Source organism: Anomaloglossus baeobatrachus, chromosome 4 (assembly GCF_048569485.1).
Source record: "Anomaloglossus baeobatrachus isolate aAnoBae1 chromosome 4, aAnoBae1.hap1, whole genome shotgun sequence".
In the NCBI taxonomy this organism is placed as follows: Eukaryota; Metazoa; Chordata; class Amphibia; order Anura; family Aromobatidae; genus Anomaloglossus; species Anomaloglossus baeobatrachus.
In genome coordinates this window covers 571522508-571546424 of record NC_134356.1, presented here as the reverse complement: position 1 = coordinate 571546424, position 23917 = coordinate 571522508, and positions in this window count along the sequence as shown.

Here is a 23917-nt window from a genome sequence, read left to right as displayed (position 1 = left end):
ATTTGGATTTTTTTTCTGATTTTCCAGTACACTATATGGTAAAATTAATGGTTTCATTCAAACGTACCATTCGTCCCACAAAAAATAAGCCCTCATATAGCAATATTGATGGAAATAAAAAAAAGTTATGTCTTTCGGAAGAAAGGGAGAAAAAACTAAAATGAAAAATGGAAAATCGCCAGAGAGTGCAGGGGTTAAGGACATAAAAGCTAGAAGTTTGAAAATTGCTAAATTTTAGCCACATTTCTGATATTTTCTCAAATAAATGCAAAAAATCTTGTCCTAACTTTACCACTATCATGAAGTACAGTGTGTTATGAAAAAACAATCTCAGAATTACTTAGATTTGCTGAAGCGTTTCAGAGTTATTACATCATAAAGTAACACTGGTTAGAATTAAAAAAATTGGCCTGGTCATGAAGGTGAAAAAAGGCTGTGAGTTGAAGGGATTAAAGTGAACAGTTGGTCTCCTTGTGCATGTGAGTCGTCATTTGGTTCTGGTCAGCTGACACCAGCGGCAGAATGCAGCCTACAGAGGTTCCCAGCGCACAGGGCCAAAGTCCACACAATCAGCCAGCACTAGGTATTTCATATCGCGTGCCAGGACATCCAGAATCAATCTCTTGCCCTTGACTATCACCTTGTGCCATTTTACACTTGGGATCAAGCCTTGCCAACAGAAGATCCAAATGTTACGAGGTAGGCATGACATGGTGACCACAGTAAGGTCGAAGATGGCACTGAGCATCGACTCCAAGATGGCAGACAGTGGTGCAGCTCTAAAAGAAGACTCCACCTGTTGTGAGCGGCAATGGACTGCAAGGGAACGAAAATCTGGCCAGCCTACAAGAACCTACAGCTATCAACAGAAATGCCACACTTGGAGATGCCAGCCCATGGAAACCTGTGTCTGTCCCCGTCGGACGAAGTGGGAGGAGACCTGCCCACCGCAACATTACAGCACGAAATGGGCAGAGGCCTAGAGGAAACGGGAGAGTCAGCTGGAAGAAACCCCACCCTGCCTGAGGTGAAGCCGAACAACCGGCCGCCAAGGGGTGAGCAGCATGGCGCCATTTTGTAGAGAGAAGTCGGAGGAAGAGCAGAGGAACAGGATGGCGGAACAATGATTTTGGTGGCATGCGTGGGATGTAGTGAAAGTCCGGGAAGGCTCCAGACTAGGGTGTGCTCAAGCGCAATGTTGGATGGCTCTGGTGGTGGTGAAACAGATAAGGCCAGGTGGCTGGTGGTCCCCTGAATCCGATAAGGAAGCTGGAGTCTATATTCCAATTTGACCCCAGCCTTCAGGGCGGGCTGAATAATTGAAAGCCTTGCTGACCTAATATCTAGTGGTTACTTTGTTGACCCTGCCGAAAACCAAACCCCCTGCCTATACTCCACCTCCACTAGGGCATTCTATCCTGAAAGAAGTTGTGGAGGAAACTCCCTGGCCACTAGGCTGAATAGATTGCGGGCGTCATCAGAAATAAGAAGGAGAGAGAGGTTGTTGGTGCTTTCCCAACTAGACCAGCCAGGGGAGAAGGACTCGAGTGGCAAATGACCTGGGGTACCGTGAGGTACTATGATCATGGGCAAGGCTTCGGCTTCGTGTTGGAGGAGAAGACCAGCCACAAAGTTTTTTAATGCCGCTTCCCTCCGGCGCGGGCTAATCTTGCGGAGGGAGAATTGGTACAGTTCTTGAAAGTGGATGGACTTGAAGGATGGTACGCAGTGGCCACCACCCAACTACCAGAGGCTACTGGGGGCTTGTCCCCGCCACATTAGCTACCACAAAAAATGGTAACACCATGATTCTCCGGATCATTGAGTCATGAAAGTTGCAGAAAGGAGGACATGGGTAAACTACCTCAACTCTCCCGAGAAACCCCAAAGAGGTAGAAACCACTAAGCTGACAGAGCCAGCAGCCCATGGAGTCATCTACTTGTCACAGGGTGCCAATTCAACTGTGTATGTAAGGAGGGAGGAGGCCAATCAGACTTGGGTGTGAGCACAGCCAGGTACTTGAAGAATAGGAGTAAATTGAGAAGAAGAGCACTCAGATGACTGAAAACCCTTGTTGTGCCAGTTGCACACTCGATGTCCCATGCCCCCATGGACTTTTTTATAAGCCCCTCCTGATGGACTCTTTCCTGTCCCATCATGGATTTATTCCCTTATAGACTGTGCCCTTGAAATGTCAGAGCTGTATGTTGCATTGGCCTACAGGTCCTTCCAGTTAAAGGACTTGGACTTATTATTCCAGGGTCTTCACCCAGTATGACCAGGCTCGTGCTGACCCAACGAGGAGAGGATATTATCCACTTTCCAGAGGAAAAGCTGCTGTTTTTTTTGTGATGGGGTTTTTGTCTTCCAGGTGGTTACATGGTCAAGGATGACCATTGTTAAAAAGGGGCAGAAATGTAAGAGTTGTGGACAATAGCAGTCTCATTCCTGGCCCTGTAGACACCAGTTATGTCATTATATTGTGTTGTTGTGTAATGAAAATTGTTTAACATCTTTTGTAAATATTATGATGTGCTATGTGAAGTGTGATATATTATATTATAATGTGATATATTCTTGTGTAATGTATGTTGAAGATATATAGTATAGAGTAATATATATGTGTTATAAGATGTTATGATGTAGAGCATTATAATGTACAGTAATGTTTGTGTATAGAAATGTAGATAAAAGGTTAAATCTGCCCAGCAACAGACTGTAGGGACAGAAATAGTTAACGGTTGGGACTAGCCCACCCTGGGAGGGGTCAGCTGACAGGTAAAGAATGGTTCATTCTGGGACACAGGGTGTGAACAGTGTTGTAGCTAGAGACCGATCCTCGTGACTCCAGGCTATATGAGTCAGAGGATGGATTCCTTACATACAGTGGGTATGGAAAGTATTTAGACCCTTTTAAATTTTTCACTCTTTGTTTCATTGCAGCTATTCGGTAATTTCAAAAAAGTTCATTTTTTTCTCATTAATGTACACTCTGCACCTCATCTTGACAGAAAAAAAAACAAGAATGTAGAAATTTTTGCAAATTTATTAAACAAGAAAAACTGAAATATCACATGGTCATAAGTATTCAGACCCTTTGCTTAGTATTGAGTAGAAACACCCTTTTGAGCTAGTACAGCCATCAGTCTTCTTGGGAATGATGCAACAAGTTTTTCACACCTGGATTTGCGGATCCTCTGCCATTCTTCCTTGCAGATCCTCTCCAGTTCCATCAAGTTGGATGGTGAATGTTGGTGGACATGTTTAGGTCTTGGGCAGGTGATGAGCAGTGCCTGGTTTTCTCTACATATACCGCTTAGAATTATCACTATAAAGTTCTAGTTTCGTCTCATCAGAACAGATAATCTTATTTCTCAGTCTGGGAATCTGTGTGATTTTTTGCAAACTCTATGCAGACTTTAATATGTCTTGCACTGAGGAGAGGCTTCTGTTGAGCCACTCTGTTATAAAGGCCTGATTGGTGGAGGGCTGTAGTAATAGTTGACATTGTGGAACTTTCTCCCATCTACCTACTGCATCTCTGAAGCTCAGCCATAGTGATCTTGGGGTTCTTCTTTACCTCTCTTACCAAGGCTCATCTCTCACGATTGCTCAGTTTGGCTGGACGGCTAGGGCTAGGAAGAGCTCTGGTGGTCCCAAACGTCTTCCATTTAAGGATTATGGAGGCCACTGTGCTCTTAGGAGCCTTGAGTACTGCAGAAATTCTTTTGTAACCTTGGCCAGATCTGTGCCTTGCCACAATTCTGTCTAAGAGCTCCTTTTTTTTTTTTTTTAAAATCAGATACTTTTTTATTAAAACAGAATATATACAACAGAATAACAAATTGGCATCCAAATTAAGTTTATCACATCTATTACCCCTTTAACTCCCCCTCCCGCCCCCTCCCCCACCCCGGCAGCAACACTTCTCCATGATACTACATCCCATTTAGTACACACTTAGAATACCCTCCAACGGTAGTATAGCAACCATCCCATTGTGCAGGAGGAACTACTAGTAACACAAATAAAACAAAGCACACACATCAGAGGTCTCCGACGGCTATCCCGGTCCCAGACCAGTTTACTGGTCCATCACTCGTCCTATTCACATTGCAGCTAAGGAGACCATAGCTTCTCAAACATTTTAACATTCCCCCTTCTTTCATACACTCCCTGTTCCAGCTGAAGAATACATTTCACCCTTTTAATGTACTCTCCCCTGGTCGGGGGGTCTTTTTTAATCCAGGACCTGGCGATCAGCTTTCTTGCCGCATACAGCAGCCTAGCAATGGCAATTTTCATAGTATTTTCCACCCCAAGCTCCTCAACATATCCCAATATGCATAGCAATGGTTCCCTGGGAAGGACACACCCATATGTTCTTCCTATCTTGTGGATAACCTTAGTCCAAAAGGAGACCTGTCTCGGACAAGACCACATCATATGAAAAATACCTACGTCAGATCCCTGACACCTTGGACACTCCGAATTCCTTTTCAACCCCATTTTAAACATCAGTAAGGAAGACCTATATACCCGGTGAATCACGTATAGGTGAGATAGTCTGGCCAGTTCGCTCATGGAAAGTTTAGGGACATACTCTAAGATACTCTCCCACACCTCCTCCGTTATCGGCCCAACTTCCTCCTCCCATTTAGATTTAGTTTTAATTGGGTAGTGTAAAAGAAAGGTATGTAGTATATCTTTATACGTGCCAGAAATGATCCCTTTAGTGCTTCCTCCGCCCTTACACACATACTCCAGTACCAGGTCAGTCTGTATGGCCACACTTCGTTTAGCCGCTTGGGCTGCAATCTCATGTTTTAATTGACTATAGTGGAGTCAGCCAGACGCCGGTAACTGAAACTCACTCTGTAACTGTGGGAACGATTTCACAATTCCTCCGTCCAATATCTGATGCATGTATATTACACCCTTGCGTCTCCATTCCTCAATATTCCCCATTTTCTGAATCTCCGGGAGATTACTGTTATCCCAGATAGGTGTAAACTTAGTTAACCGGGTCACCCCTCTCACCCTTTTCAGCCTATCCCAGGTCTTGTTTATAAGTGCCATTGTAGGAGACGTTCCACCCAAGATCCCCACCGCACCATCCTCTAGTCCCATTACCAATGGACTTCTACCCACTATGTATTCCAGCACTTCTTTAATGACCCCATCTTTCTCTCGATCAGACCAGCCCCTGATGTGTTGACATTGCGCCGCCATATAATACAATTCCGGATTTGGGATTGCTAGACCCCCCTCATCTTTCGGCCTTTGTAAAGTCACTAATCGCACCCTAGGCTGCTTTTTACCCCACACCAGGTCCCTAAACAGCGAGTTTATCCCTTTAAATCTTTTCTTTGAAATACAAACAGGGGCATTGTGCAGTATGTATAGGAGTTTAGGCATTACTACTATCTTTAGTAAATTAACCCTTCCAACAACTGACAAATGTAGCTTGTTCCAGGCATCCACTTTGGCTCTCAATTTTTTAAGAAGCGGCCATAAGTTCATCTGTATGTATTTTTCTATTGGCAGAAATATCTGGACACATAGATATTTAAATTCGTCCACACTCTTCAATTTGTTAGCCCCAGTATCATCATTTGTCCAGGTTACTTCCCCATCCACTTTAAAGAAGCTCGATTTAGACCAATTAATGGTCAGTCCCGAAACTTCTCCAAATTTCTCTATTATCTGCATGGCATGATCCAATGAGGCTGACGGATCCCCCAAGAAAAGTAATAAATCGTCAGCATAAAGAGCTATTTTCTCCTCTAAAAGCCCATACCTAAATCCATGGATCTCCTTCGATTTCCTAATGGCCACCGCCAGAGGCTCTATTGCAATAGCAAATAGGAGCGGCGATAGTGGGCAGCCCTGTCTCGTTCCCCGGTGCAACTCAAACGCTGAGGAGGTCATACCATTAACTCTAACTTTAGCAGTAGGCCTATTATACAACAGCTGCACCCACTTTACAAACCGTGGGCCAAAACCCATATGTTGTAACACTTTCCACAGATACCTCCACTTAACACTATCAAATGGTTTCTGAGCATCTAGCGAAGCGATCACCCTCCGGCCAGGGTTGTCAGACGGCAACTGTAGATTAAGATATAATCTCCTGATATTAGCAGCTGTCGACCTATTGGCCATAAACCCTGATTGGTCCATATGCATTAGGTTAGATATAACTCCAGTCAGCCGGTTTGACAACACCTTAGCCAGAAGCTTCACGTCCGCTGTTAATAACGAGATTGGTCTATATGAGTCTGGAAGCCTTGGATTTTTATCCTCCTTAGGAATTACTACTATTATTGCTTCTCTCATAGATTCAGGCAATACACCTTCCCCCTCCGCCACCTCAAAGACTTTCAATAGTTTGGGTAATAGGATTTCTTCTAACTGTTTATAAATTTCAACCGGTAGCCCGTCTGCTCCCGGTGCCTTGTCATTGCTCATGCCATGCAGAGCGCCCTCCAGTTCATCAATAGTAATAGGTGACTCCAGTTTATCTCTATCCGCCACAGACAACACCGGAAGCTCACCTCGCTCAAGAAATGAGTCCACCTCTTCCACCCTCATCTCTCCGCTAGAAGAATATAGTGTGCGATAGAAATCTTTAAAGACCCCAAGAATCTCCTCAACCTCAGTGACCTGTGTCCCCTCCACCGTGTCCATACCATGCACAAATTAACTACTCCTTTGAGCTGCAGCTATGACCGATAATAGATGACCAACTTTTTCTCCCTCCTCATAAAAATGCAATTTTTGGAATGCCTGCTTCCTTACCGCCTTCTCCAAAAGCATCCTTTTAACCTGTTCATGCGCCTGCCTAAGATTTTGCTTCGCGTCCGTAGTATTACTCCGAATTGCTTCCAGCTCCACCTTATCTAAGGCCTCCAGGCTATCTTTCTCATCCTGCCTCGTCTGTGTTTTACGTTTACAAATATCCCTGAACAGGAGCCCCCTGAGGTATGCCTTCATCGCATCCCATACCACCAGGGGACCAGTGCTACCCTCGTTGTGGATAAAGAATTCCCCGAGATCCCGTTCTATATTCCCCATATTAATATGACGGATCCATGCTGGATGAAGCTTCCACTCTCCCCTCCTTCCCTCTGTCAGGATCCCCCGTGAACACTAGAATTGGGCTATGATCTGAAATCACTCTTGTCAGATATTGCACTTCACCTATCATTGCATCCATCAGATCACTAGCTAGAGCCATGTCAATGCGGGACAGAGTGTTATGTGAAGCCGAATAACAAGAGAAGCAGGATACCCTCCCATTCCTCACTCGCCAGGCATCCACCATTCCAAGTTCCCCAATAAGAGTGCCAAACGAAGTCATACAACTATCCTGGATACCTGGAGGTCTACTACTCCTATCCCAGTACAGATCTATCACATTATTGAAGTCCCAGACCAGTAAAAAAAGGATTACTCCCTCCTTCTCAGAGAACTCCCTTATCTCCCTTAGTTTGGTGCACATATATGGAGGTGGTATATATATTGCAGCTATACACATGAGTCTGCCAAATATTTCACACTTGACGACCACACACTGTCCCTCCTTTTCCACATACACTTCTATCTCTTCATATTGCACAGAGTTATGGATCAGCAGTGATACACCCCTTGCATAGTTGGAAAAGGTGGAATGATAGGCCTTCTGCACCCATCTCCTATTTAAAACATGTGTTGTCTCCTTTGTTAGATGTGTTTCTAGTAGACATATTACTGACGGGTTCTGGTCTTGAACATATTTAATTATTGCCGCTCTCCTAGACCTATATGATAACTCTCTAATATTCCAACTCAACACCTCAATTCTATCCCCCATTATCCCACCCAGTAAAACCACCAAACCTTGTAGTATCTCCCCATGCTGCCTCTACCCTACCCCTTTCCCCCCTCCCCCCCTGCTGCCCTCCCCTCCTGCTCCCCACCACTTCCTGGTTTTGATTACTCCCATGAAGCATCGGGTTTTCCAAACCTGGTCCATAATCCCTACTAAATTCCCCCCCACCTCCCTCGCCTTCCCCTCTTAGACACATTTTGAAACTCGTCCCTTTTCCAACAATTCTCGACTCCCACCTTTTCTATGTATAATCATATTCCACTCAACCAATATAACAGTAAAATGGCAAACAGTAATTAAACTGGAATCTCAAATTGTAAACACCACCACCGCGCCTAATTAGGCAGTCCCCACGTACTGCGAAGCTCACATCAAGCCCTTCGCATTCCCCCTGCATACTACCTCAATCCCAAAGGGAAGGAGGAAAAAAAAAAGGGGGACAAAAGAAAGAAAAAACAAGAAGGGTCCCCTGTAAGCTCCTAAGGATGTCGTAGAGCCTCAGCCGGCCTTCTCCAACACACTTCAGATTCAGACAGTCAGCTCATTTATTCAAACGGATCCGCTTTTTGTTTACGTCCAACCACTGCATGGCTTCCTCCGGAGTTGTAAAAAAGTGCACCCGCTCCAACGCTGTCACTCTTAAGGCTGCTTTACACGGTACGACCGATTGTGCAATTTTACAATCGATCGTACCCGCCCCCGTCCTTTTTGCGTCACGGGCAAATCGCTGCCCAAGTCGCACAAAGTCAGTAACCCCCGTCACACATACTTACCTCTCGTGCGACCACGCTGTGGGCGGCGAACGTCCACTTCCTGGAGTGGGAGGGACGTTTGGCGTCACAGCGATGTCACACGGCCGCCGGCCAATGGAAGCGGAGGGGCAGAGATGAGCGGGACGTAAACATCCCGCCCACCTCCTTCCTTCACATAGCTGGCGGCGGCCGCGTGACGCAGGTAAGCTGCTGTTCATCGTTCCCGGGGTGTCACACGGAGCGACGTGTGCTACCCCGGAAACGATGAACAACTGAATTAAACGATATTATGGAACCTAGCGAGCAGTACACGACTCACGATTTGTGAGCGATACTGCGTCGCTAGGAGGTGTCACACAGGCCGGCATCGCCAGCGATGCCGGATGTGCGTCACATGAAACCGTGACCCCGATGATCTATCGCAGGATAGATTGTCTGGTGTAAAGCAGCCTTTAGCTTTGCTGGGAACATCATTGAGTATTGCACCCCAATCTCTCGCAGGCGCCTCTTTACTCCAGTAAAAGTCATACGTAGCTTTTGAACAGAAATGGAGTAGTCCAGGTATATGGAAATTCTCTGGCCGTCAATCATAAGATCCTCCATTTCTCTTGCCTTTCGCAGTATAGTGTCCCTGTCCCTGTAGTTGAGGAGCTTGGCTAGCATAGTGCGAGGGCCCCTGCCTGCTGGTTGTGGCTGCATCAGGACTCTGTGTGCACGTTCCACGGCATAGAGCTTGGATAAGACATTAGCACCAATTTTTTCCCTAAGCCAGTATTCTACATTTTCAGTGGGGTTTCTTCCTTCCACTTTCTCGGGGATGCCGACAATCCTGATGTTATTCCTTCTAGAGCGATTCTCTAAATCATCATTTTTTGCCATGATTTCAGCTATCTGCTGTGCAAATGTGTTTTCAGACTTTTGTAGTTTTGTAATATGATCCTCTGTTATCCCCACTCTTTCCTCCACAGCTCCTGTTCTCAAGTCTGCTTTTTTGAGGTCTTTCTTAATGCCAGAAACCTCTGCCTGTAATCCCTTAACTTGCTTTGTCAGGGTAGTCAGAGCCTCTTTACAAAAAGACACCACTGCAAAAACGTCCTTTAAAGTGGGGTTTTCTGTATCCTCCTCTGCACTATGTGCTTTCTCCACCTCTCTCGTATTATCTTGCTGCTCTTCACCATCCCCCATCTCATCAGAGCTGGCATTGTCTTCCCCCTCCTCTCCTTTCTCACCTCTATTATCTATATGCTGAAGTGATTTCTCTGGAGTCCAGGCAAACTTCTCCCGCCTTGTAGCGATCTGCATCCTCTGCTGACAGGCTGCATTAGCTTGCTCAGCTTCCTGCCTTATGATGGTACCATCTTGAGAGCTGGGGACTTTCCCGCCTCCAGTATCTTTTTGCCTGTGACGGACCATGGCACAGCTCTGCATCCACCAGACTCACCCCAGACAAGTCCCCACCACCTTATCTTCCAGACAGCCAGTTGAGGCAGTGATAACAGCGGTGTTCAGGAATTTATCATGGGTGTTTGCAGGAGAGCTCCACAGACATGTCTCCTCACATTGCCGTCCAGGCCACGCCCCTCGTCTAAGAGCTCCTTGAGCAGATCCTTTGACCTCATGATTCTCATTTGGTCTGACATGCACTGTGAGCTGTGAGGTCTTATATAGGCAGGTGTGTGCCTTTCTAAATCAAGTCCTATCAGTTTAATAAAACACAGCTGGACTTCAATGAAGGAGTAGAACCATCTCAAGGAGGATCACAAGGAAATGGACAGCATGTGACTTAAATATGTCTGAGCAAAGGATCTGAATACTTATGACCATGTGATATTTCAGTTTTACTTGTTTAATAAATTTGCAAAAATTTCCACATTTGTTTTTTTCTGTCAAGATGGGGTGCAGAGTGTACATTAATGAAAAAAAAAATAACTTTTTTGAATTTACCAAATGGCTGCAATGAAACAGTGAAAACTTTAAAGGGGTCTGAATACTTTCCGTACCCACTGTACAAGCCCCTTAACCATGAAGGTACTTGGTTAACCTCAACTGGAGTGTGACCTAGTCAGCCATCCTAGGGCCATTCCATTATACACCGTGTGCAGAATTATAAGGCAAATGAGTATTTTTATCACATGATACTTTCAATACATGTTGTCCTACTCCAAGCTGTATAGGCTTGAGAGCCACCTACCAATTAAGTAAATCAGGTGATGTGCATCTCTGTAATGAGGAGGGGTGTGGTGTAATGACATCAATACCCTATATAAGGTGTACTTAATTATTAGGCAACTTCCTTTCTTTTGGCAAAATGGGTCAGAAGAGAGATTTGACAGGCCCTGAAAAGTCCAAAATTGTGAGATGTCTTGCAGAGCGATGCAGCAGTCTTGAAATTGCCAAACTTTTGAAGCATGATCACCGAACAAACAAGCGTTTCATGGCAAATAGCCAACAGGGTCGCTAAAAAGGCGCAAAACAACTGGCCGAGAATTGAGGAAAATCAAGCGTGAAGCTGCCAAGATGCCATTTGTCACCAGTTTGGCCATATTTCAGAGCTGCAACGTTACTGGAGTATCAAAAAGCACAAGGTGTGCCATACTCAGGGACATGGCCTAGGTAAGGAAGGCTGAAAAATGACCACCTTTGAACAAGAAGCATCAGATAAAACGTCAAGACTGGGCCAAGAAATATCTTAAGACTGATTTTTCAAAGGTTTTATGGACTGATGAAATGAGAGTGACTCTTGATGGGCCAGAGGCTGGATCAGTAAAGGGCAGAGAGCTCCACTCCGACTCAGACGCCAGCAAGGTGGAGGTGTTGTACTGGTATTGTCTGGTATCATCAAAGATGAACTTGTGGGACCTTTTCGGGTTGAGGGTGGAGTGAAGCTCAACTCCCAGACCTACTGCCAGTTTCTGGAAGACAACTTCTTCAAGCTGTAGTACAGGAAGAAGTCGGCATCGTTCAAGAAAAACATGATTTTCATGCTAGACAATGCTTCATCACATGCATCCAACTAATCCACAGCGTGGCTGGCCAGTAAAGGTCTAAAAGATGAAAAAATAATGACATGGCCCCCTTGTTCACCTGATCTGAACCCCATAGAGAACCTGTGGTTCCTCATAAAATGTGAGATCTACAGAGAGGGAAAACAGTACACCTCTCGGAACAGTGTCTGGGAGGCTGTGGTGGCGGCTGCACGCAATGCTGATCGTAAACAGATCACGCAACTGACAGAATGTTAAAAATATACTCTTAAATATATTTTTCTTCAAATACGCGATAAGACGCATGAATAATGGACTTCAGAATATATAAAAAAAAATAATGTATTTTATATCTGATAAAAATGGTTGGCTAATTATAAAGTTGCAGTTCAGTTACAGAAAAGGAAAAAAATATATTGCATTAGCTTACGTAAAAGAGTTCAATTAGTCCATACTGATCAATAGAAAATCTTCATCCATCTCTCCTTGGATCCTGAATGGTAAGGCAGAGGTGATATACTGTAGGGTTGACAGCATGTGTTCATCTTGCAGGCTGAAAGGATTCTGGGTCAGTTGGCGACGTGCAGGAGTGAGGAGCCCCCTCCATCGTGTCATGTTATATGACAACTGTCCAAACCATATAGGGAAATTACTGCTGGACGCATGTCACATGGTGTAATCTCTAGAAGCTTCCAGATGGATAAATATACCATACTATGTCAGCACTTATGTATATTCAATATGGATATCTTAATATTTATTCCTTATAAGAACTTTATCGATAAGCTATGCCCTCCAACATAAACAGAACTGTGAACATATATAATATGTCCTACTATAAAATGTTTGATAACTAGATGTATTTATTTTAATGTTTTTACAATTCCCCCTTGAGGCGGGTAAATTATTATTATTATAAATGAAACCCCAAAAATTAATTAATACATCATTAAAATAACAGATCTTTTTCCCTTATTTGGTAATAATGGATTAATATCAATAATAATGATGAATAATACTCAATCTGCATTATTCATGTTGTATATTCAACAATATAATAATGTGGATTCATGTTATGGTAGGCCGTGACTGATAATCATATAAAATATATAATTATACTTTCCTAAACCTAAAAAGATGCAAAACAAATCCGGTCACCATATGATGTCCTCTGGGTTGATTTCTTCTTATCTCCGATGTAATCTGGCATAAACACAGTCTCTTAAAAATAAATCCTTTGATAAAAGATGAATGGTTACCAATTTAATACAGTCCCGTATTGCGTTTATCATCGTTAGATCAAGTCCATAAACTTTATTCTTTATTGCAAAGTTCATAGCCAATATTGATAAACCACAGTTCATGAGTGTAGAAGAAGGTCTTTCATGTCTGTGCAGTGTAATTTACATTAGTCACCTTTATCCTCCATGCTGCCTGATGTCATTCCTGGAACAGATGTTGAGACGTTCTTAGTCAGCACGACAGGGGTTAACTTTAACACGTTATTGCTCTCCTTAGTAACTGTAGTGAGGTCTTAATGCACAGACCATGTGTCAGGGTTGTCCATCCTGGCACCATAAGATCACTGTCTTTCTGAGGTCCTGCAGTGGTAAGTGTATTGTATGTACCACAGTCTTGAAACGTTACCTTTTGGACTTTTGGATATCAGCTTTTGCAACTTTTTTTGTGGAATCCCTCTTGACTTTAAAAATTATTAAAAATCTTTTATCTTAATCTTGATTGAAGACTTCATTCCCTAATCTAAATACCAAATATGGCAATAACTACCACTAATAAATGTCACAGCGTATAATAACTCTAATATAATAATACCATGTCATTATTATTATCGTAGAAATATTAATATAATTGATACTTAGAATGATATAATAATACTGCATAATGGTATAGACGATAGTATTTCATGTAATAACCTTTTTTGTCATTGGTGTAATTACCTTTCCAAACCCATAGGTGGCAATGTGTTCAATGTAACCAAAATGTAATATAAAATAATATAATACAGTCAGGGCCAGAAATATTTGGACAGTGACACAAGTTTTGTTATTTTAGCTGTTTACAAAAACATGTTCAGAAATACAATTATATATATAATATGGGCTGAAAGTGCACACTCCCAGCTGCAATATGAGAGTTTTCACATCCAAATCGGAGAAAGGGTTTAGGAATCATAGCTCTGTAATGCATAGCCTCCTCTTTTTCAAGGGACCAAAAGTAATTGGACAAGGGACTCTAAGGGCTGCAATTAACTCTGAAGGCGTCTCCCTCATTAACCTGTAATCAATGAAGTAGTTAAAAGGTCTGGGGTTGATTACAGGTGTGTGGTTTTGCATTTGGAAGCTGTTGCTGTGACCAGACAACATGCAGTCTAAGGAACTCTCAATTGAGGTGAAGCAAAACATCCTGAGGCTGAAAAAAAGAAAAAATCCATCAGAGAGATAGCAGACATGCTTGGAGTAGCAAAATCAACAGTCGGGTACATTCTGAGAAAAAAGGAATTGACTGGTGAGCTTGGGAACTCAAAAAGGCCTGGGCGTCCACGGATGACAACAGTGGTGGATGATCGCCGCATACTTTCTTTGGTGAAGAAGAACCCGTTCACAACATCAACTGAAGTCCAGAACACTCTCAGTGAAGTAGGTGTATCTGTCTCTAAGTCAACAGTAAAGAAAAGACTCCATGAAAGTAAATACAAAGGGTTCACATCTAGATGCAAACCATTCATCAATTCCAAAAATAGACAGGCCAGAGTTAAATTTGCTGAAAAACACCTCATGAAGCCAGCTCAGTTCTGGAAAAGTATTCTATGGACAGATGAGACAAACATCAACCTGTACCAGAATGATGGGAAGAAAAAAGTTTGGAGAAGAAAGGGAACGGCACATGATCCAAGGCACACCACATCCTCTGTAAAACATGGTGGAGGCAACGTGATGGCATGGGCATGCATGGCTTTCAATGGCACTGGGTCACTTGTGTTTATTGATGACATAACAGCAGACAAGAGTAGCCGGATGAATTCTGAAGCGTACCGGGATATACTTTCAGCCCAGATTCAGCCAAATGCCGCAAAGTTGATCGGACGGTGCTTCATAGTACAGATGGACAATGACCCCAACCATACAGCCAAAGCTACCCAGGAGTTCATGAGTGCAAAAAAGTGGAACATTCTGCAATGGCCAAGTCAATCACCAGATCTTAACCCAATTGAGCATGCATTTCACTTGCTCAAATCCAGACTTAAAACGGAAAGACCCACAAACAAGCAAGACCTGAAGGCTGCGGCTGTAAAGGCCTGGCAAAGCATTAAGAAGGAGGAAACCCAGCGTTTGGTGATGTCCATGGGTTCCAGACTTAAGGCAGTGATTGCCTCCAAAGGATTCGCAACAAAATATTGAAAATAAAAATATTTTGTTTGGGTTTGGTTTATTTGTCCAATTACTTTTGACCTCCTAAAATGTGGAGTGTTTGTAAAGAAATGTGTACAATTCCTACAATTTCTATCAGATATTTTTGTTCAAACCTTCAAATTAAACGTTACAATCTGCACTTGAATTCTGTTGTAGAGGTTTCATTTCAAATCCAATGTGGTGGCATGCAGAGCCCAACTCGCGAAAATTGTGTCACTGTCCAAATATTTCTGTACCTAACTGTATGTACCTATAACATGTACCATATTATAAATATGAAAGGCAACAATGTGGCTTATTTATTTAGATCATTTGTAAAATTATAAACCAAAGCAAATAACCTTTTAGAGAAGACTGGATGATTCCATCAAAACACAATATTATTCACTATAAATGATTATTCTTGATTAAAAAATATAATATATTATTTGTAAATACAGGAAGGTAAACCTAAATGTACCTCGATCTTCCATCTTTATTACTCTAATTTAATTTATTTGCTTTGTCTATTATTTATTAAATAACCTACTATATAAGAAACCTATGTAACTATAACCAATATTCGTCCTTATTGTGTTAACATACTAATGTAAGAATAATGTATTACTAGGAAGTAAATAATTGAATACATTGATGAATGAAGTGTTCCTTCCTTCCAAAAATTGGAACTTTACCTTTTAATATGATTCATATTTAATAAAGTAATATTCTTATATTAGATATTACTTAACTAAATATTGAAGTGTTTTCTCAATTGAGATAATTAAAATTAGAAGGAAAAAATAAAATTGTAGAATTAAAATTTTAATTAAAAATGTGACTATTGAATAAAAATAATCAAAAATAAAATAGGAATAAATGGAAAAATGAAAATCGGAATAAAAATAAAAAATAAAAATTGGAATAAAAAATAAGGCCTTCTATGTATATGACACTTATGTCCTTAATAACACATAACCTTAATATTACCAATATCTTGTATGATTTCCATACCTGTCATATCATTTACCTATAAAAATAATCAAGTCATGTAACCTTGCTGATAATACTCTTCCTTAGTATTTAAATGCATTGTGATTACCATACTTCAAATATATATTTTTTTTATTCCCAATTTTTTCCTTTGTACCTGATTAATATTAATTATTAAAGTATTCTGTAGACACATATATTAATCAAATATAAATATGTAATTAAAACCCAACCTATTCCTTTTAATATCATGAAATATGATGTTATAAAAATTAATGTCAAGATTAAATTAAATTAAAATTTATATTGTATATCTTCAAAACCATATTATAAATATTTCTTTCATATTTGAAAAGAAAATGATTACCAATCTGTGTATCAGTAAAAATAACACAAACCTGTATAAAAATCAAAACATTAAAAAAACCTTATTCTAGAATGTAATTCTTCAGAATAAACCTTTAATAAGGATCCTAATACATCTATACTAAAGAAATTTGTCTATGATTAAGATATATTCTGTATAAATTCCTTCATTATTTATACTTATGTACTATAACTTATTTATTCTAAATAATATACATATATATATATATATATATATATATATATATATATATATATATATATCTCCTCGAAGTTAAAACAAAAATTCTTTTTTTTTTCTTTTGGTAGCTTCGAAAACCTCTAAACAAGTAATTGACGTCGGCAGCTGCTCAGACAGTGAATCATTCATAGACACATCTATGTACACAACACTGTCATGGTTCTTTAACATACATCCACATAGAAAACATTGACAGACACATATCCCTGTTTTTCCAATTTTTCTATGCGCATTTCAAAAATATGATACTAATTTGAAGTACTTCTTGAAAAATACGAATTCCAATTTATTACATACTCATGAGTAACAGGTACCTTTAATAGTCAAATACTGTACATTTGACCATAGAACAGACAGACATTTATTATTAGCTCAGTAATTCAAGTGTCACATGCTCTGGTTACGTACAAAGAACATTCCATTCCAACACAGCAAGCAGTGTTTAATTACTCCACTCCAAAACTCAGATTACACCTTAAATAGCTCTAAGAAAGATATATTCAAATTCCTGAAAGAAATGTTAAAATTAATGGTCCTCTGGCAATTGGTACCTGAGAAAATAATAATTCTTATTATTATTATTATTATTATTATTAATCATGCTTTCGCGATTAGCCTTACACAATAAGATATATGTTACCTGATTGAGGATAAGAACAAATTTATAAATAAAAAGTTAATACTTCATCAATCTGCTTTACTGATAAATTCTGAGGGAAATAAAAGAATAAAATTATTATCATATTTATGATAAAAATGAAACACTTAAAATAAGTTATACTTTTTCTTATTATTAATTTTTAAATATTATTCATATACAGAGATCAAATTATTAATTTATAAAATTTAACTATCATGTAACTAAATGAAAATATGACTTTGATCTTACTATCATTACCCTTATATACATATATATATATATATATATACATACATATATATATATATATATATATATATATAAATCTATAGAAGGTATGTATTACATGGATACACTGTATATGAACAATAATAAATATCAAATAACAAAATTAATTTATCCAGAAATCCCCTTTATTTAGCTGAAAACCAAATCCCAGTTTATCTTCCAATATCCGATCTATTATATTCATTTTCAACCTGTAGGAATCTCTGAAAATGCTCTGTAACTCAATTTTTTTCCTTAAATGAAAAAAAATCTCTCTCTCCAAAGGACCATCCAGCTGTCGCTGGATGTCAAATTCTCTGGACGACATTTTTTCTTTCAATAGTGACAAGGGGAGAGAATTTGCACAAGACACCTGTTTCTGTCTTTCAGGGCTTTTAAAAATCGCTTGTCTGAGATTATCGGTATCAGATTTTGTGACAATTTTCTCTTTCATTGATGGAGACAAGGAAAGAGGGGGGGTGTATGATTTGTAATTTATATGCAATTTCCTACGAATTTCATACATTTTGTCACAGAAATATTTGGATCTGGGAGACACTGTTGTTTTTTTACAGAATCTCTCCCTTTTTTGTGTTGGTTTTTCAGAATTAATTAATTTCTGTTTTGATTGACTTTGGTGATTTCTAACAAAATCGATAAATGTCGTACATTCAAATAGGGACTTTTTCTTTAATACCACAGTACAGGTTGTATCATCAAGGAAATTAAATTTCTTGACGAATAAATGTATCATTCCATTCAGTCTGACATTTGGAATGACCGCCCTATATAAACGTTCAAAAACGGACATAAATGAGAATGTACTCTCATTCTGTTCAATCTGTAATTCCTTCAACATCTCATAATTTAGATTAGATTCATTTCTTTCACAAAAAATGAGATTTCTCAGCCTTGTGATGTCAGAAGACTTTTTTAATGCCAATTGTCTGAAAAAATGCTGGGGTATCCATATACGGAATAACTGAGACTTCTCACTATTGGTTAAATTTAATTTTTCAACAGAACTTTCAAATATTTCTGAATTTCTGCATACATGTATTTTAAAATTATATGCGGGAATTAATTTGCATACGTCCAAAAGATTCTTCCTAAGTTTAAGTTCTAACTTAGTCTGTTCTATTCTTAGAAACTGATCTCCACCATGCTCTCTGACTCCTCCCCCTTCTGGCTTTGCTTTGTAATTTTTTTTCTGACAACTTTTTGCACGTCTCCTACTCTGACTCCTCCCCCTTCTGACTTCTCTATGTCATTTACTGCTTCTTCTCCAGTGTTCCGAAAAGACGGCACATGTCTGCGGCCATCTTCAGGATTTTGATTAGCAAAATTAAAATTACAGTCAAAATCTGACTTTTCATTTGCAACATTACAGTCAGAATTCACAATATCACTTACTGACATTTCAGGTTTTAAGCAGTCTTTGGATCTCTCTATCACTGACTTATGGAATTCCTGAACTAAATGCAATAAATTTCTAAGCTTCTCTCTCTCCTTGTTAAAAAATACCTTAGAATTTACTCTTGAATTTGCCATTTCACACTCAGCATACAAGTCTAACCATAAATTTACTAAACTAGACTTCTCTAAATGCTTACTTTGTTCAGAAAAAGAATTTAAATTCATTGTCTCACCTTGACTTATAATCAGCACTTGTAGCACCTCTTATGGACTGACTTATTTTTTCTCCTCCAAAAACACGTCAAAAGATTATCGTCTGTGGCTTAGCAAAATTTAAAGTTAATTTAAAAAAACATTCATGCGACTTGACTTATACGTATTTTTCTTAGGTTCTGCGTGATTTTTATAAATTGTCAATTCCCTGTCACTTTGTAGGAGATATTTATTACTGCTGTCCCCCGTTGTGCAAAGTAAAGGAACCTCAAAAAATTTAAAAAAACACGAATGGCTGGCTCTCCAAATGTTAAAAATATACTCTTAAATATATTTTTCTTCAAATACGCGATAAGACGCATGAATAATGGACTTCAGAATATATAAAAAAAAAAAGAATGTATTTTATATCTGATAAAAATCGTTGGCTAATTATAAAGTTGCAGTTCAGTTACAGAAAAGGAAAAAAATATACTGCATTAACTTACGTAAAAGAGTTCAATTAGTCCATACTGATCAATAGAAAATCTTCATCCATCTCTCCTTGGATCCTGAATGGTAAGGCAGAGGTGATATACTGTAGGCTTGACAGCATGTGTTCATCTTGCAGGCTGAAAGGATTCTGGGTCAGTTGGCGACATGCAGGAGTGAGGAGCCCCCTCCATCGTGTCATGTTATATGACAACTGTCCAAACCATATAGGGAAATTACTGCTGGACGCATGTCACATGGTATAATCTCTAGAAGCTTCCAGATGGATAAATATACCATACTATGTCAGCACTTATGTATATTCAATATGGATATCTTAATATTTATTCCTTATAAGAACTTTATCGATAAGCTATGCCCTCCAATATAAACAGAACTGTGAACATATATAATATCTCCTAGTATAAAATGTTTGATAACTAGATGTATTAATTTTAATGTTTTTACACAGAATCTATGGATGGTAGGCTGTTGAGTGTCATCATAAAGGTGGCTATATTGGTCACTAATTTTTTGGGGTTTTGTTTATGCATGTCAGAAATGTTTATTTCTAAATTTTGTGCAATTATATTGGTTTACCTGGTGAAAATAAACAAGTGAGATGGGAATATATTTGGTTTTTATTAAGTTGCCTAATAATTCTGCACAAATAGTTACCTGCACAAACAGATATCCTCCTAAGATATCCTGTCCCGCCCACAGCCATGGCTTAGTCATGGGTACGGGCTGAAAAGCATCAGGTAAGTGCTGCCTTAAGAAGTTCTACTTTTTTAAATATGTAAGGGCATATGGCACTTTTTAAATAAATTATTTTAGAGTAGTACTGCCCATGAGATTTGCTGTGACGTGGCGGGGTAGCTCAAAAGATTGCAATTTTTTGCCAAAAATCTCTAATTATTATAAAGTACAGTTTAGAATTATGTGCTGGCTTTCTTGTATCTAATCCTCCTAAGATAGCCAAATCTAAAAAAAAAAACACTCCAACTTCCAAAAATATTATGCTTTGATATTTCTGAGTCTTTTGGGTTGATTGAGAACATAGTTGTTGATCTGTGACGCCCCTGGACTATTCAGGTCTTCACAAGGTACTGCACAAACTGCCCTCCCCATGCAGTATTCAACCCCCCATGGTTCTGGGTCTCTATCCTACAGTAACAAAAATCTCAACATTGAGTCCATTGAGTAACCTGGACTTCATTGACTCACGTTTCGCATGGTAAGATTGCTATATCAAGATGGAGTGGCACATGGTCAGTGTCACAGATCAGGGTTTATACACCCTTATGTTTAGGGAAACAGCGTACAGCTGTTACTAGAAAGTGGGCCGGATACCGGAAGTGAGAACATATGGAAACGCCCCACCGCTATGGCAACAAGCGCATGTGCGGTGTCAGGGACGCGAAACCTAAACAACAGCACAACGCACCGCCGTACTTACCAGTGTGGGGCGTGCCCGTAAACGTAAACCGTCAGTCCATTACCCCAGGTAAATATTTTGTCCTTTAGTTGGGAGTTTCAACACGTATTTATCATCTCTTATATGGCCATTATGCCACCGTAATGAACTTGTATAATCTAACTGCTGTGTGTTTAATTTAACTTCTCTTTCCTGGGCGGTGCAGGGAATGAGGGAATTTTTTCGTTTTCTTTCCTTCTTTGTGGGCAATTAACAATATATACGGTTAGGTTTCTCAGCTCTATCAGATTATTTTCTGCATTTTAATATTTATATATTGCTGACCCTTAGGATATTTGCTGAGTAGTACCTTGTCCTTACCGTGTAACAATCTTACATTTCCCAGATGACTCATTGTGGTGATGTTTTTACTTGTTTTTAAACTGTCTATTGTGTTTTTTTCATAATAAAGTATTGTTATATTTTGCACATATACTCTTTGTTCTCTTGTTTTTGATATGTAACTATGAGTAGTGCTGCTTGAGTAGGTGGTTTATTATACCACCTCTCAGCAATTTATATATTGGACTCAATGTTGAGATTTTTTTTGTTTCTGATATGCCTTTCTGTGTCTTTCACAGTTATCTCTCAACTAACCATGGATTTCCGCGCCCGAGATCGAGCGTGGCATGCACACTTTGATGATGTTCTAAAAGACCATAATAGTAGTACTAGTAGTGATGTTCATTCTATTGATAATGATACTCTTATTCTGAAATATAAAGAGCTTTTGAAAAAAAGATTAAGGATACATTGGAACCGCGCTTTTCTTAGCAAGTATTTGGATAGGGACATGGTACACCGTGGACTTCGGGTGCAAATTTTTCCCTCTTTTCCGGTGGAGGACACCTCCTTCAAGGAGAGGTGGGAGGAGTTGGCGCGCGTTTGTTCTAAGGGTTTCCTGTCCCTGTTGAAAGAACATAATACTACCTCACTTGCCACTATGGGGACCGAATTGGAGGAGTTGGAGGGTAACATTAAAAAGAAATGTTCTGCAGAACTGGTGGCTAAAATGTTTATAAGTGGCACTCGGCGACTCGTGCTGGCCCTCGATCCAGGAGTTATCCCCGGGGACAGTCCACCTCCATGACTTCCCTTACCTCTATAGATGGCTCTTCATCTGAGGCGTCGGTTGGGGCTTGCGAAACGGAATTAAATATGGGAGCCCGGGCACGTGTGACTCGGAATAAACAGGCTTCCAAAGGAACCAACAAAAGCATTTAGAATAGATTACAGGTGATTAACCTTTCCTCGCACGTTCTCTCCGACGCCCAGCTGGAGGTGCTATCTAAAGGGTTAACTTTTTCTCCAACCACCCATATTGATTATTTTACAGCCTTGAAGGATACTTATTTGTTTGTACGGAAGATTATTTTGAAAAATCTACATCACAAAAAAGACAGTTTGGAGATGGACAGTCCAGCTGAACGTGAGGCTTTACAGGCCCTGGAGGATCTGCTCTCGGAACAGGCCAGTGTCTCATCAGGTGTGTTCCCTAGGTCTCTACTGCCCAGATGGTCGAGGTCCCCCCCACCCCCCTGTCAGTATGCACCTCTGTGGAGGTTTTCACCCGTCTAGTGAAGGAAGAATTCAAACAAATACGCACTGGAAGAGGCGGTGACAACCTAACCCATCAGCAGAGAATTGCTCTGAAGGAATTGAGTAATCTTAAGGATGATGTGATCAAGCCTGCTGACAAGGGGGGGGGCATCGTCATCTGGGCAGTGGAAAATATGAAAAAGAAGCATTGAGACAGCTTCGTGATAAACATACCTATGCCAAACTTTCCTATAACCCATTACAGAAATTTTCGGTTGAGTTGCAGTGTATCTTGGAGGCGGCCCAGGTGGTTGGATTGACAAAAAGATGATGGAGGGACTCTCCACTAAATATCCTAAGGTACCAACATTTTATTTGTTGCCTAAAACCCATAAAGATGCCCTTGATCCCCTGGGCGTCACATCGTGTCCGCATGAAGGGCTTGAATGACCCTATTTGTAAATTTATCGATTATCATCTGAAACCTTTAGTGGAAATCTTGCCCTCCTATGTCCGTGACACGACGGATGTTCTCAGGCGGATTGATGGCATCTTTATGGATCACGACATGTTAATTGTTACAGCTGATGTGGAGAGTCTCTACACATGTACAGTCATATGAAAAAGTTTGGGCACCCCTATTAATGTTAACCTTTTTATAACAATTTGGGTTTTTGCAACAGCTATTTCAGTTTCATATATCTAATAACTGATGGACTAAGTAATATTTCTGGATTGAAATGAGGTTTATTGTACAGAAAATGTGCAATCTGCATTTAAACCAAATTTGACAGGTGCAAAAGTATGGGCACCCTTATCAATTTCTTGATTTGAACACTCCTAACTACTTTTTACTGACTTACTGAAGCACTAAATTGGTTTTGTAACCTCATTGAGCTTTGAACTTCATAGGCAGGTGTATCCAATCATGAGAAAAGGTATTTAAGGTGGCCACTTGCAAGTTGTTCTCCTATTTGAATCTTCTATGAAGAGTGGCATCATGGGCTCCTCAAAACAACTCTCAAATGATCTGAAAACAAAGATTATTCAATATAGTTGTTCAGGGGAAGGATACAAAAAGTTGTCTCAGAGATTTAAACTGTCAGTTTCCACTGTGAGGAACATAGTAAGGAAATGGAAGAACAGAGGTACAGTTCTTGTTAAGCCCAGAAGTGGCAGGCCAAGAAAAATATCAGAAAGGCAGAGAAGAAGAATGGTGAGAACAGTCAAGGACAATCCACAGACCACCTCCAAAGACCTGCAGCATCATCTTG